Genomic DNA, 14924 nt, shown 5'->3' on the forward strand with positions numbered 1-14924 from the left:
TACGGTGACCTATAGTTGTTAATTTCTGTGTCATTTTGGTCTCTTGTGGATAGTGACTCATTGGCAATTATACCACATCTTCTTTTTTATATAAACTCATCAGATGGATAAAAATACAAACAATAACTTTAAAAATACAAAAAATAACTTTGGTTTGGTTAGTATAATAGTCACAGGTGTTATTTAAGAAAATATCTATAGAATTTGATGCACCCTATCTTTGTTTAAAGCGAGAGAGAAAAAAACGGTATCCGTAGTTTGTTCGAAACACGCCAATTAAAAATTGATGTTACTCGTAGATCATTCTGCAGAAAGCTTGGATACTTCGTGTGATATTTTGTTGTCATATTCAAATAATATTGTATCGCTGTTTTCATTCAACCTTTAAAAGGAGTTATAGGCAATTTTTAAAGTTATGAGATTTAGTTTTCTTTGTTATATTGCTGGCACTTTGTGAACGCAATTCTTTCTTTGGTGTCACCATTTGACATTCGTATGTATTATTCTTGACAAGATTGTTTTGCCATCTTGACACATTGGTAGTTATCGGTCATTTATGCAGTCATTTTGATTCGATCATTTTTACAGCAGCATTTGGACTTTGACTCTTTTTTTATTTTTGTTTCTTCTAAATGATATTTGGACAGAAAGCTCTCAAACTTGATAAACTGTCGGAATGAGTTTCTATGGCATGCTAGCTGTATGGACACATGTCAGACCATCTAACCCAAACAAGAGAACAACAACTGTCTGTCTATATAACAATTAAAAAAGTTTACAGGGGGAAAGCAAAAGAGCAAATGTTTGAGATCAACATTTTTTTCTCTTCGACGATATAGGAACATCATCAGTTGAAGAGAATTGGCCGTTTTTTTTAAACATTTGTTTTTAAAGTTATGGACAAATGGATTAATTCCTAAGTAGTCACGATACTGTTGTCATGTCATTAAAGATTGCATATTTTGTCATTACAGTGAATTCCATTGAGTATAGCCAAAGGTCAAACTACCCTCCTTTCGAAGTTGCATAGTCCAACAGACATTGATTTGTTTTCTGTCGGACTAGTCTATACTATAGTCTATTCCATAAGTTCATTTTTGACAAGATAAAATATCAATCGCAGTCCTCAAAGTAACATCAGAGACTATAACACCAATATATTAACTTATATATTCCAACAGTCATTACATACTGGTGATATACCGAAAGACTGGACTTGAAAATGCAAATATTGTTCCAATTTTCAAGAAAGACGGCATATCTAAGCATGCAAACTACAGACTAGTTTCTTCTAACAGCATTCATATAAAAAAAATGCTAGAACACATAGTTTCCCAGATGGACGGAATATCCTACATAACAATTAAACAACATGGTTTTCATGCAAAAAGATCGTATGAAACACAGCTACTGGTAACAACAGAGATTAAAACATAGATCTCCGATTTCGTTATACTATACGTACTACATATGTTTATCAACTGGAACACACAACTAATAGCTCTATACATCTTTCGATCAGTTTAATTGATGTCTGGAGCTGCATGACATGTCAGTAACTACTAGTAGTCCTTTGTTAATTTATGTATCGTTATCATTTTGTCCATTTTCTTTTGTTACTTATTCTGACTTCGGACTCGGACTTCTTTTGAACTGAGTTTTACTGTGCATGCGTAATGTTGTGTGTTTGTTTTTCTACATTGACTAGAGGTATACGGGGAGGGTGGAGATATCAAAAACATGTTTAACTCCGTCGCATTTGTGCGCCTGTCCAAGGTCAGGAGCCTCTGGCCTTTTTTTTATTCTTATATGATTTTTAAAAGCAAAAAAAAATCACACTAAGGGCATACGATATAGTTTCGTTCCCACGATGAACGTTTTACGGAAAAAGGCATACAAAGTATTGTTCCCCTAGGCTTTTGTAAAAATAAAAAAAATATATATTCTTCTGCTTCAGGGGTCAAAATTTTAGATATTTACTCATAATATCGTTGTTCCTTACATTTTCATTTCAGTATCATTTGGATAAACCGTGACACGTACCTAACTTTTTATTTCAAAAGATAAGTAACAATTCTTTGGAAATAATTAATCTTTAACAAAGTTTCAGGATTTTACTACGACTCGGGAAAAACGGCATTTATCAGCGGTAATTTATCAAATTTAAAAATTGACTTTTTCTTTAAAATTTGTACAAATAATATTCAAATGTTATCAAACCAAATGAGAAAAGAAAAACAAAGTTTGTTTTTGAAATTATATATCTTACGTAGATACCAAACTAGAACATACAAAAATCCAGTGAACTCAGATTTTCAAGAAAGTGTTACAATTATACATATACACTGTATCTACAATAAATAAAACTTTCAGTTATTTTTTTTATTTTAATAATAAGATCAATATGAAACGGTTGGCACGTGTCGAATATATATGGTCTCTAAAATCACTTCTTTTGAATATCGCAAGTTATTCAATACTGACTCGAAAATATGTAAACATGTTTTTAGCTTTTCTGACTGGTTTCGATTGAACATCGTAATAATTGTACCATAGGTTACCAGATGACAAGGTCAATCTGTCTCTCAAGATCAAAATGTAAACTGGGAAGGTCGCTTTATTTCTGAACCAGCAAGAAAATTGAAAATTAACTGGTTTAAAGGTAAACTTAATATATGGCATAATAACATACAGGTTGTTTATACATTTTTTGTTGTAATAATAATGATATATCAATAATATTTCTGTTGGATTGTCATACAAATTCACGTGTTCTCCGGCTTGATCACTGACGTCTGTGTCCGTGTGTAGATTTGTGAATAATCCAGCAACACACTCCGTGTGATGGGCCCCGCCTGCTGTACCTCTAAGTCTTTATCCTAATAGACCACTTTCGAGTTCATCTGTCACCGGAAAAAACTCGTCAATTATACATGCCTTTATGACGTCATTTACAAGATCGAGGGGCTCGCCTGTATCCCTGCACTATTTACATTCATCAAGCGTCTTAGTGATCGTCACTGTGTAGGATAAACTAGAAATAATGGTTGTTCTGTAGGTACTTAATGACAATTCCCTAATGACAGCAGTGCTGGTTGTCAATTTTGAGAATTCAATTTGCCGAATAATTCGTACAATATAGAATTATAGTTTTCCAACCACTCGCTCAACATTGGAATAGAAGTGACGACACCCCTAAACGCACAAATGACGGTGATAAAGGCGCGTATAATTGACGAGTTTTTTCAGGTGACGGATGAACTCGAAAGTGGTCTATTGTTGAGCCTTTTTCTGTTGAATCAGTTGAACTTTTCTAAGTTCTATTTTATTGTCATAACTTCAAATTATTTTGTAAGTATAAATTTCACACTCTAAGTCATGACAGTGTGTAATGAATAAAAATAAGATGTAACTTTTAGTATCTTGAGTGATAATAACAATACCCCTTATCGCTTTTTGGATTTCTGTTCTGCTTGACCTGAGATCACTTCTCCATTGTGGCGTCAAATATTTTTCATTATGTCAAAATTTGGGGTATTAAATTATAAGCCTGGTACCTTTGATAACTATTTTGTCTGTTTTCTGTAATCATGTATGTAACAAACAACCAGGAGTGCAGACAAACCTGTGCAGTTCAAAATTTAAAAATTATTTTTCTTAGACACAACATGCATGAATTTAACTTTAAAATATCTAGTGAAATCTATATATGGCGTTACACTTTTCCAACTTTTTTTATTGAATTTTGTAAGTTAACATGCTAACTCAATATACATGGTATAGAAAGTATAGAACAGTCAAAGTAGTCCAAATAATTATGACGTCTTGAAAGGCTATTATAATTTTTTTCTTTGACGCCTTAAGTTCTGTAATTCAATATTCATTAACTACTCTGACTGTCACAAAGGTCTACAATATTATGTAACCTGATTGGTTTTCTTTAGAGTTAGAATGATAAACTTCAAGGTTATGTCCTGATCTACAAATTATTCCAGAAAATGCACATTTTTAATAAATTGTAAAAACTGACAGGCTTATCAAGCAAAAGACAATTTCTAGATGTACATAGTTGTTTTTTCAATGGAATTATTTTTACCAATAAAAAAATCAAGCTTGTAAGAAAAATATTAAGAAAAAGTTATAAATACTTATTGAAGTGATCTTCTCAAATTATTTGTTCCAGTGATTTTAAAAAGTCTGTGTCTATTTATAGATTTTTTTTTATATTTCACACCCAAAAACACTTAAAGAAGTCATTCTGAAATCACAAGTTTACATAGTACCCCTGACTGGATAAGTGTTAAAGTTCAAATATTGAAAGAGAAAATGAAAGAATGAGATTATATGAGTAATTATTTATATAATTACAATTATCTTTTATATTAATTAATGTGAAAGCTGTCACTTATGGCTATTAAATGTTAAGAAATGTCAATTTAATTGCTACAAACTTGTCATGTTAATTGAGTATTGTCTATTTTCAATATTCAGTATAAATACTCATTATAGTGGTGGTATATTTTGTGATATTTACATAACAAACATATAAAGAACATCTAGATAGAAAGAACATACATTGTAAGAAAGTAAGATATTAAAATTATTATGTATATATGTGTAAAAAAACTGTTAGTAAAAGCTTAAGAAATAACACTAACAGTAATACTTTTCAATATAATAATTTTTCATGTCGTAAAATAAAAAAATGTCGACAACAGTCGGAGAAAAAAAAGAGAACACACATAGACATGATAGATCCATGTATACTTAACTAAAACTATAGGAGTCAAAAGTGTTATGCTGAAATTGTCCATTAAATGTTTATACTAGAAGGTTGGCTTTGTATTAAATAACAAAACTTGAATGTGTTGGTTATTTGTGAACTGCAACAAAGTCAAAGAGTTGAAATTATTGGTGACCCTAAGACTTAAATGCTTTCTTATGATTTCCCTTATGATTCTTAATTTATAAATAGAGTACATACCTATGGAAAAGTATTACATTGATGAAATAACAGGACCTAACTAAACTTGGAAATATATGTGACTATGTATTTACATTGCAATTTCTTTTTTATTTTTATTTTGTGAAAGAAATAATTTCAAATTTAAGTGAAAGGAAAAAGAAATATTGTGATGTCAGGATACTGTATGTACTGTAAGGGACCTTCTCTCTACCTTTAATGAAACAGTTTTGTTTATTGCCATGATCTGATGCTTTGAGTGATACTGTACATGTATATATCTCTATTTTCTTTCATTCTATTACAGGGCTGTTTACAGACTAGTAATGAACATGGCAACTCTACTGAATCTTACAAGGAACTTTTCACAGACTGGATTAAGTAGATCTGGTTTCACTTTTATGAAATTAATAGTAAGTGTGTTCGAAACTTAACAACTAAATACAATCCTTATAATATTATATGAATATAAACAAGTGAACAATAACAAAATAACCTATATTAGATATCTTGCATGCAAAAAATCAATGTACAGTACATGTATACAATATCAGTCTCTTGCTCTTGATAATCATCAGGCAATAAAATTGAGAATGGAAATTGGGAATATGTCATAGAAACAATAACGTGACCATAGAGCATAATATCCTGTTTCCACATGCACTCATTCATGTAATATATGTACATTATATATATAGAATAACCATACATTGTCTCGAAATATCAATGATATTTGTACAAGGCTTAAAAACAGGTAGAAAGCGCGGCTATGCCGAGCATTTCTACCTGTTTCGAGCCGAGTACAAATAACATTGATATTTCGAGACAATGTATGGTTATTCTTTATATACTGCAGCTCTCAAAACTGTTCTAAATGAAGTATTTTGGTTAAAAAACATCATTTCTTAATTTGAAGCGGACGACGTTAAATTTCCGCGAACCTGTATGTTTTATTGACGTCATAAATAAAACTCTACGGAAACACATTGTCAACGTCATAAAGAAGGTGATATACGGTCAGTGACTGTATATGACATATGAATATACGGTCAATGCAATTTGACTGCTCAAATAGCACAGCTGCAGTATATATGTTAATAATTGGTTTGAGTAATTATTTACATACAAAAATAGAGAAATATGTTTTAACAAACCTGCAATTTTTTCAGAGCCTTTCACAGGTAGATAATTTGGACTCAACAATTACTGTTGTTCTAGATCTAGATGGTATTATACCATACATGTATTATGTTACCATTACATGTTTGTATTTGTGCTAACATACAAATCAAACAAGTTTGTACAAACTGAAGTTTAGTGTTCAATATCTCTACTATTGCTTTGGAATATAGACTCAGTTATTATCACAGCAATATCAATTATTATTGTATAGCAATATAATATTTCCCACAAAAAGTAACCAAAGTTAGTGTGCAATAAATTCCAATATTGCACTAGTGCAATAAATCTTCAAAATTCATGACTTCATCAACGACAAAATCTTAGTTTTAACCAGTTTTTACTTTCAAATATTATATTGCTATACAATAAAAGGGTTATTGCATGAATATTGGGGAATATTGTCCCTCATAGAACATATATTGCACTCGTAAGCTCGTGCAATATAAAATTCTACTTGGGACAATATTCCCCAATATTCATGCCATAACCGGTTAAACCCTATATTATCATGTATACTTCTCTGTCATTTTGTCTTTGATGGAGAGATGTTTTGCTGGAAATCATACCAAATCTTACATTGATGCAATAAAATTTAGATCATATATCTTTAAAATACATATGAAGGGCTAATTAATAGAGAACTGTTTTTAAAGCAGAGAAGATATTTTTTGTCGTTGCTGTTTATTTATGTTTACCCCACATTTCTTATTGTTCATATTAATGTTCCATGGGACAGAATTATAATGTTATCTATATATTCATTCACAGGCTGATGAAGAGGGAAGAACATCAAAGAAACTTATATCACGGACAGCGATAGTGTTAGCAATGTGTGGCATTAGTATGTCTTTATTCTGTACAAGACAGTTATCAGAAACACCAGCAACTTGTTCATTAGTTGGACGACAAAAATAATGTCTCTAGCATAGTTTTATAATGACACTTTCCCATGTTATTTAAGCATAGTTTTATGATGACACTTTGCCACGTTATTTAAGCTTTTTTTTAACCATATCCCTCTTTAATAGTCTAATTTCGAAATCTTAGTCCATATGTTTCGAGAAAGTTATTTTCCCAGTAAGGTAACTATGTTGGGAAGAACTTATAAGTATGAAATACATTTAGTACAAAGCAAAATGAAATGACAACTTGTTAACCGACAGATAATGACATTTGTTCTATTGTGTTTGTTCTCATTAAATTGACTAGATCTGCTTTGTCTATATTGTATACATAGTTTAATTAATGTAAGCATAATTAATTGCATGTATTCTATGAATACAGGTTTTGAAATGAAAGTGTTTATCACTTGTATTGATTGGTTACCAGCAAATGTGCCTTCCCAGGTTTCAATGTAACATCTATAAGCTCAAAACAAGAAGAAACAGTATTTGTGGTGATGCATGAGGTGGTGATTTCTGTTTTGTTTTTTCTTATCCTCAAGTTAAGAATGTCAGATTCAAAATTATGAATTCATGGTCAGATGAACATTTCCAATCTACAAGTATGACCATGTACATGTACTTACTGCATTGTTAGTTTTGTTCAATATTAGTGTATTTAAGAATTCAAGCATTTTATTTTATATTGAAGAAAGTGATGTGTAAAATTTTCCAACAAGAAAAGCTATTGATCTATTTTAAAATATTGTAATTGAATATTCGTGTGATGAAAAGTTATTAACATGACTTGATCTCTTTGTAATGACAGAAAATTACGATTTTAAAAGTTAAATGTTTTATATTTTGTCATTGCAAGGTTTCTTTTTATTCACTGATCACCTACTTTATGGTAGGACCAAAGCCATATTATTTTATTTATTGCATGTAATTTATTTTCTGATTGTCTTTTTGTGTGTTGTTAAGTTGTTTTCAAAACATGTTCACAACTATAAATATCAGAAGGCAGGCGTAGAAAGTTTTCACGATTATTTTTAATGAAGTCTTGTAAACATTAAGAATGGTTATACATGCATATTATTTGAAAATGTATTCCGGAGTGTTATCCTGTCCCATGAAATCCTTGCCAATAAGTTTGATAAGATTACTTTTAGTTTATGCATTATATATAAGATAAGACATAATCGTCTTATGAAGACTTGATTTGTCCTGACTTGTAGACACAATGTTATGTGAACTTATATGTTATTTTTATATTTTTAAGTTAAATAAAAAGTTGTGAAAATTTAATATGTGTTGTATCAATGCCATGCAAATTTGCAGAATAGAATATTGTAACTACATATAGTGTATAAATATCAAATTGGTCTTGTTTATGAAACAACAATAATTCTAATTAACTTAATTTCATGAATTATTATTGGAGAAAATGTGTAAAGAGTTACTTAGGACATGTTATTTTCATTTGTCCATTTACAATATATATATAATTATATCTATATTAAAGGGAAACTTCGCAAAAAAATCAAAAATTGATATTATGTCCATTCTGTATAAAAATGCTCAAATTCATAGATATTAAAGTTTTATTCTGCTAGATAAGAGATCGCCATCGATTTTAAATTTAGAGTATCACTTCTCTGCGTTCGGCCATCTTGTCACCTTTGCCGATTTGAACCACGATATGTCTAAGGACCAAAACTACAGTAACCCAATGTAGTCGTAATTGCGTGTCGATATCTTGTCAATCGTACGGTTGTTTTATCTGACTAATTACTAACTTGATACGGAAAATGTTCTTAATTTTTTTTAGAAATAACCATGATCTGTTATTTTTAGACTGATAATATTGGAATTAGTTAAAAAGTCAAATTTCAAATCATAAATTAGTGTTCCGTGAAACTTAAATTGTTTTCGAAAATCTAATTAGTTCATAATTCTTTTATGTAATAAACTTGATTCAAATAAATTAGGATCTTCGCTCCACTGATCACCCGCATGGCTAAAGGTATTGTAAGGGGTGAGGTGACACGTCCAGGTATTCAAGCAATTTCCTGTCGAGCTTGCAAATGCATGCATCGTTTCACTTCTTAGGGTATTGATCAGTGTACATGGCCGATAACTTATATCTTTCCATTTTGAACTATTAGGTGTATAATATACATCTCTATCTTGCGTGTCCGAAAGTGATATAATATATAGTCATTACTAAACTCAAACGCTTGTTTATTAACAACATTTCTGGTGAAAAGAAAATTATTTATAAAAAATTATTTCGAAAAAAGGAAGAAATTCGTCATCATCACAATTGTTCCGACATGCATGTCATATATACGCAACTGGAAGTACACTAATAATCCCCGAGGGATGTGAATATTTCCCAGGAATACTGCAGAGTATCAAAGTTTCAAATCAATTTCGGGATTTATTTTCTCTCTTGATATTCAATGACAGCAATTTAAAGAATAAACTGCTTGTCCGCTTTGGGGGTAATCTTGACAGTTGAAATAGACTTATAATTAAATTAAAAAATAGGGAAAGATGACATAAAATTCGTCCCTTTTATTTTATACATCGTTGGTCAAATAGCTAAAGTATTATATATAGTTACGGTGTGAGACGAAGAGTATTTAAAGAGGGACATTCCCAATTATGTATAAATTTTGTTGATGTTTTTATACGACCGCAAATTTTGAAAAAATTTTCGTTGTATATTGCTATCACGTTGGCGTCGTCGTTGTCGTCGTCGTCCGAATACTTTTAGTTTTCGCACTCTAACTTTAGTAAAAGTGAATAGAAATCTATGAAATTTTAACACAAGGTTTATGACCATAAAAGGAAGGTTGGAATTGATTTTGGGAGTTTTGGTCCCAACATTTTAGGAATTAGGGGCCAAAAAGGGCCCAAATAAGCATTTTCTTGGTTTTCGCACTATAACTTTAGTTTAAGTTAATAGAAATCTATGAAATTTTGACACAAGGTTGATGACCACAAAAGAAAGGTTGGGATTGATTTTGGGAGTTTTGGTTTCAACAGTTTAGGAATAAGGGGCCAAAAAAGGGCCCAAATAAGCATTATTCTTGGTTTTCGCACAATAACTTTAGTTTAAGTAAATAGAAATCAATGAAATTTAAACATAATGTTTATGACCACAAAAGGAAGATTGGTATTGATTTTGGGAGTTTAGGTCCCAACAGTTTAGGAATTAGGGGCCAAAAAGGGACCCAAATAAGCATTTTTCTTGGTTTTCGCACCATAACGTTAGTATAAGTGAATAGAAATCTATGAAATTTTGACACAAGGTTTATGACCATAAAAGGAAGGTTGGTATTGATTTTGGGAGTTTTGGTCCCAACAGTTTAGGAAAAAGGGGCCCAAAGGGTCCAAAATTAAACTTTGTTTGATTTCATCAAAATTGAATAATTGGGGTTCCTTGGTATGCCGAATCTAACTGTGTATGTAGAATCTTAACTTTTGGTCATGTTTTCAAATTGGTCTACATTAAGGTCCAAAGGGTCCAAAATTAAACTTAGTTTGATTTTGACAAAAAATGAATCGGTTGGGTTCTTTGATATGTTGAATCTAAAAATGAACTTAGATTCTTGATTATTGGCCCAGTTTTCAAGTTGGTCCAAATCTGGGTCCAAAATTAAACTTTTTTGATTTCATCAAAAATTGAATAAATGGGGTTCTTTGATATGCCAAATCTAACTGTGTATGTAGATTCTTCATTTTTGGTCCAGTTTTCAAATTGGCCTACATTAAGGTCCAAAGGGTCCAAAACTAAACTAAGTTTGATTTTAACAAAAATTAAATTCTTGGGCCTCTTTGATATGCTGAATCTAAACATGTACTTAGATTTTTGATTATGGGCCCGGTTTTCAAGTTGGTCCAAATCAGGATCTTAAATTATTATATTAAGTATTGTGCAATAGCAAGTCTTTTCAATTGCACAGTATTGTGCAATGGCAAGAAATATCTAATTTCACAATATTGTGAAATAGCAAATTATTTTTTAATTAGAGTTATCTTTCTTTGTCCAAAATAGTAAGCAAGAAATATCTTATTGCAAGAATTTTTTTTAATTGGAGTTATCTTTCTTTGTCCAGAATCAACTTAAATCTTTGTTATATACAATATACAATGTATATTCACTTTTTACTACCAACTGATAAATTTAAATAATCTTTACCATTCAGTGATAACAAGCAGTTTTTTTACATCTTAATATTTTATGATGTATTTAAATGAGTAGTTATTGTTGCAAACTCCATTAGAATATTTTAATTGAGATTAGTTTTGGAATAAGGGAAAGGGGGATGTGATTAAAAAATTGGGTTCATTTTTTCTCATTTGAAATTTCATAAATAAAAAGAAAATTTCTTCAAACATTTTTTTGAGAGGATTAATATTAAACAGCATAGTGAATTGCTCTAAGAGAAAACAAAAATTTTAAGTTCATTCATTCTGTGTCAGAAACCTATGCTGTGTCAACTATTTAATCACAATCCAAATTTAGAGCTGAATCCAGCTTGAATGTTGTGTCCATACTTGCCCCAACCGTTCAGGGTTCAACCTCTGCGGTCGTATAAAGCTACGCCCTGCGAAGCATCTGATTCACACTTGAAAAGCATATCTGTTCGTAATTTGTCGATTCCATTCGAATTAGATCTTTTAATTTCCTGTCAATTTTTTAAAACATCTTTTTTTTCAAATATCTGAAGCATTCATGTGTTGTGAGATTTAAAATATTTTGATGAGCACATTAATTCCTAAATAGGTAATTAAAGATCACTTTTGATGGACTTAATTATATGATTGCAATTGTTAATGATCTGTTTGAAATATTTAAGGCTGCCGATCCTAATTTAAAATAGTACAATTTTTAGTTCATAAACTCGTGTTTAGAAGGCTATTTTTATTTATAAATTTATACTTCAATTAAAATAATTCAGTATTTCATCGTTACTAAAGTAATCAAAAGTCATAATTCATTAAAAGTGATCTTATGCAAAATATAAAAATATACAACAGCTATCCAGTTATTGTGCGATCTTATTATTCCCGTTAGTTAATTTTCATTTTTTTTTTTACATTTTTGTGTCTGAAACTTTGACTGACTCCCGTTTACAATTCATACGAAATGTTGTTCACACCTGAAATGCCAGTGAACCGTGACGCCTAGATATCACTGAATGAGAATCAAAAGATTAGAATTACATAATGCTAATCTTTTAATTACCTTGAGTTAAACTACGCATTCCACATTGTTTAGGTGTCACAAAACAATACACATTTTATTGTTTCCACCGTACAAATTTTTGCGGTCGTATAAAAAAAGGAAAGGCCAACAGACAAACAACAGTATACATAACACAACATAGAAAATTAAAGACTGAGCAACACAAACCCCATTAAAAAAAAGTTTCAAAAGATTTTGACATGTAAGGTTAGATAAATTTTAAATTGGTAAATCTGAATATAACAATGATTGTGGGTCCTAGGGTATTGTCTAATTGAAACTAAAATGAGGATCACCATTGTCAAATTTTGTTGTGTTATTTATACTGTTGTTTGTCTGTTGGCCTTTCCTTTTTTTTATACGACCGCAAAAATTTTAATTTTTCGTCGTATATTGCTATCACGTTGGCGTCGTCGTCCGAATACTTTTAGTTTTCGCACTCTAACTTTAGTAAAAGTGAATAGAAATCTATGAAATTTTAACACAAGGTTTATGACTTCAAAAGGAAGGTTGGGACTGATTTTGGGAGTTTTGATCCCAACATTTTAGGAATAAGGGGCCAAAAAGGGCCCAAATAAGCATTTTTTTGGTTTTCGCACAATAACTTTAGTTAAGTAAATAGAAATCTATGAAATTTTGACACATGGTTTATGACCACAAAAGGGAGGTTGGGATTGATTTTGGGAGTTTTGGTTCTAACAGTTTAGGAATTTGGGGCCAAAAAGGGGCCCAAATAAGCATTTTTCTTGGTTTTCACATTAAAACTTTAGTATAAGTGAATAGAAATCTATGAAATTTAAACACAAGGTTTATGACCATAAAAGGAAGGTTGGTATTGATTTTGGGAGTTTTGGTCCCAACAGTTTAGGAATTTGGGGCCCAAAGGGTCCAACATTAAACTTTGTTTGATTTCATCAAAAATTGAATAATTGGGGTTCTTTGATATGCCGAATCTAACTGTGTATGTAGATTCTTAATTTTTGGTCCCGTTTTCAAATTGGTTTGCATTAAGGTCCAAAGGGTCCAAACTTAAACTTTGTTTGATTTTGACAAAAATTGAATCCTTGGGGTTCTTTGATATGCTGAATCTAAAAATGTACTAAGATTTTTAATTATTGGCCCAGTTTTCAAGTTGGTCCAAATCGGGGTCCAAAAATTAAACTTTGTTTTATTTCATCAAAAATTGAATAAATGGGGTTCTTTGATATGCCGAATCTAAGTGTGTATGTAGATTTTTTTTTGTTTTTGGTCCAGTTTTCAAATTGGTCTACATTAAGGTCCAAAGGGTCCAAAATAAAACTAAGTTTGATTTTAACAAAAATTAAATTCTTGGGCTTCTTTGATATATTTATCTAAACATGTACTTTGATTTTTGATTATGGGCCCAGTTTTCAAGTTGGTCCAAATCAGGATTCAAAATTATCATATTAAGTATTGTGCAATAGCAAGAAATTTTCAATTGCACAGTATTGCACAATAGCAAGAAATATCTTATTGCACAATATTGTGCAATAGCAATTAATTTTCAATTGGAGTTATCTTTCTTTGTATAGAATAGTAGTTGAATCAACTTTAATCATTGTTTTATACAATATACAATGTATTTTCATTTTTACTACCAACTGATAAATTAAAACAATCTTTACCATTCAGTGATAACAAGCCCTTTTTATTACATTTTAATATTGTATGATGTATTTAAATGAGCAGTTATTGTTGCAAACTTCATTAGAAATTTGAATTGAGATCAGTACATTATAACTTTAGTATAAGTGAATAGAAATCTATGAAATTTAAACACAAGGTTTATGACCATAAAAGGAAGGTTGGTATTGATTTTGGGAGTTTTGGTCCCAACAGTTTAGGAATTTGGGGCCCAAAGGGTCCAAAATTACACTTTTTGTTTGATTTCATCAAAAATTGAATAATTGGGGTTCTTTGATATGCCGAATCTAACTGTGTATGTAGATTCTTAATTTTTGGTCCCGTTTTCAAATTGGTTTACATTAAGGTCCAAAGGGTCCAAACTTAAACTTTGTTTGATTTTGACAAAAATTGAATCCTTGGGGTTCTTTGATATGCTGAATCTAAAAATGAACTTAGATTTTTAATTATTGGCCCAGTTTTCAAGTTGGTCCAAATCGGGGTCCAAAAATTAAACTTTGTTTTATTTCATCAAAAATTGAATAAATGGGGTTCTTTGATATGCCAAATCTAACTGTGTATTTAGATTCTTAATTTTTGGTCCAGTTTTCAAATTGGTCTACATTAAGGTCCAAAGGGTCCAAAATCATAATGTGACATAAACCTATGTTGTGTCAACTATTTAATCACAATCCACATTTATAGTTGTATCAAACTTAAAAAGTTGTGTCCATACTTGTACCATCTGTTCAGGGTTCCACATCTGCGGTCGTATAATGCTGCGCCCTGCGAAGCAACTGGTTAGCTATGGCAATGTCAGTTTGTTTTTGACCATGTTTTTATGAGTTTGAATGTTCTACCAACTCTCTTCATTTGTTTCTGATCAAACAAAAACATTGCTACAGTCAATGATTTTGAATTCTCATATTTGATTATGAAACTACAAGGGGAAATGATATGCAATTTTTAAAAGAGAATTGAAAGGAGTATAATT

The 14924-nt window shown here is 30.7% G+C and overlaps 1 long non-coding RNA gene across 1 annotated transcript; it reads left to right on the forward strand.

The window, feature by feature from the left end:
- Positions 1–2497: 2497 nt before the first annotated feature.
- LOC134707037 (uncharacterized) lies at positions 2498–8334 on the forward strand. The gene is made up of 3 exons (XR_010105678.1): positions 2498–2662; positions 5271–5376; positions 6914–8334. It is a non-coding gene; the product is annotated as an uncharacterized LOC134707037 (long non-coding RNA).
- The last annotated feature ends 6590 nt before the right edge of the window (positions 8335–14924 follow it).

Source organism: Mytilus trossulus, chromosome 2, assembly GCF_036588685.1.
Source record: "Mytilus trossulus isolate FHL-02 chromosome 2, PNRI_Mtr1.1.1.hap1, whole genome shotgun sequence".
Classification (NCBI taxonomy): domain Eukaryota; kingdom Metazoa; phylum Mollusca; class Bivalvia; order Mytilida; family Mytilidae; genus Mytilus; species Mytilus trossulus.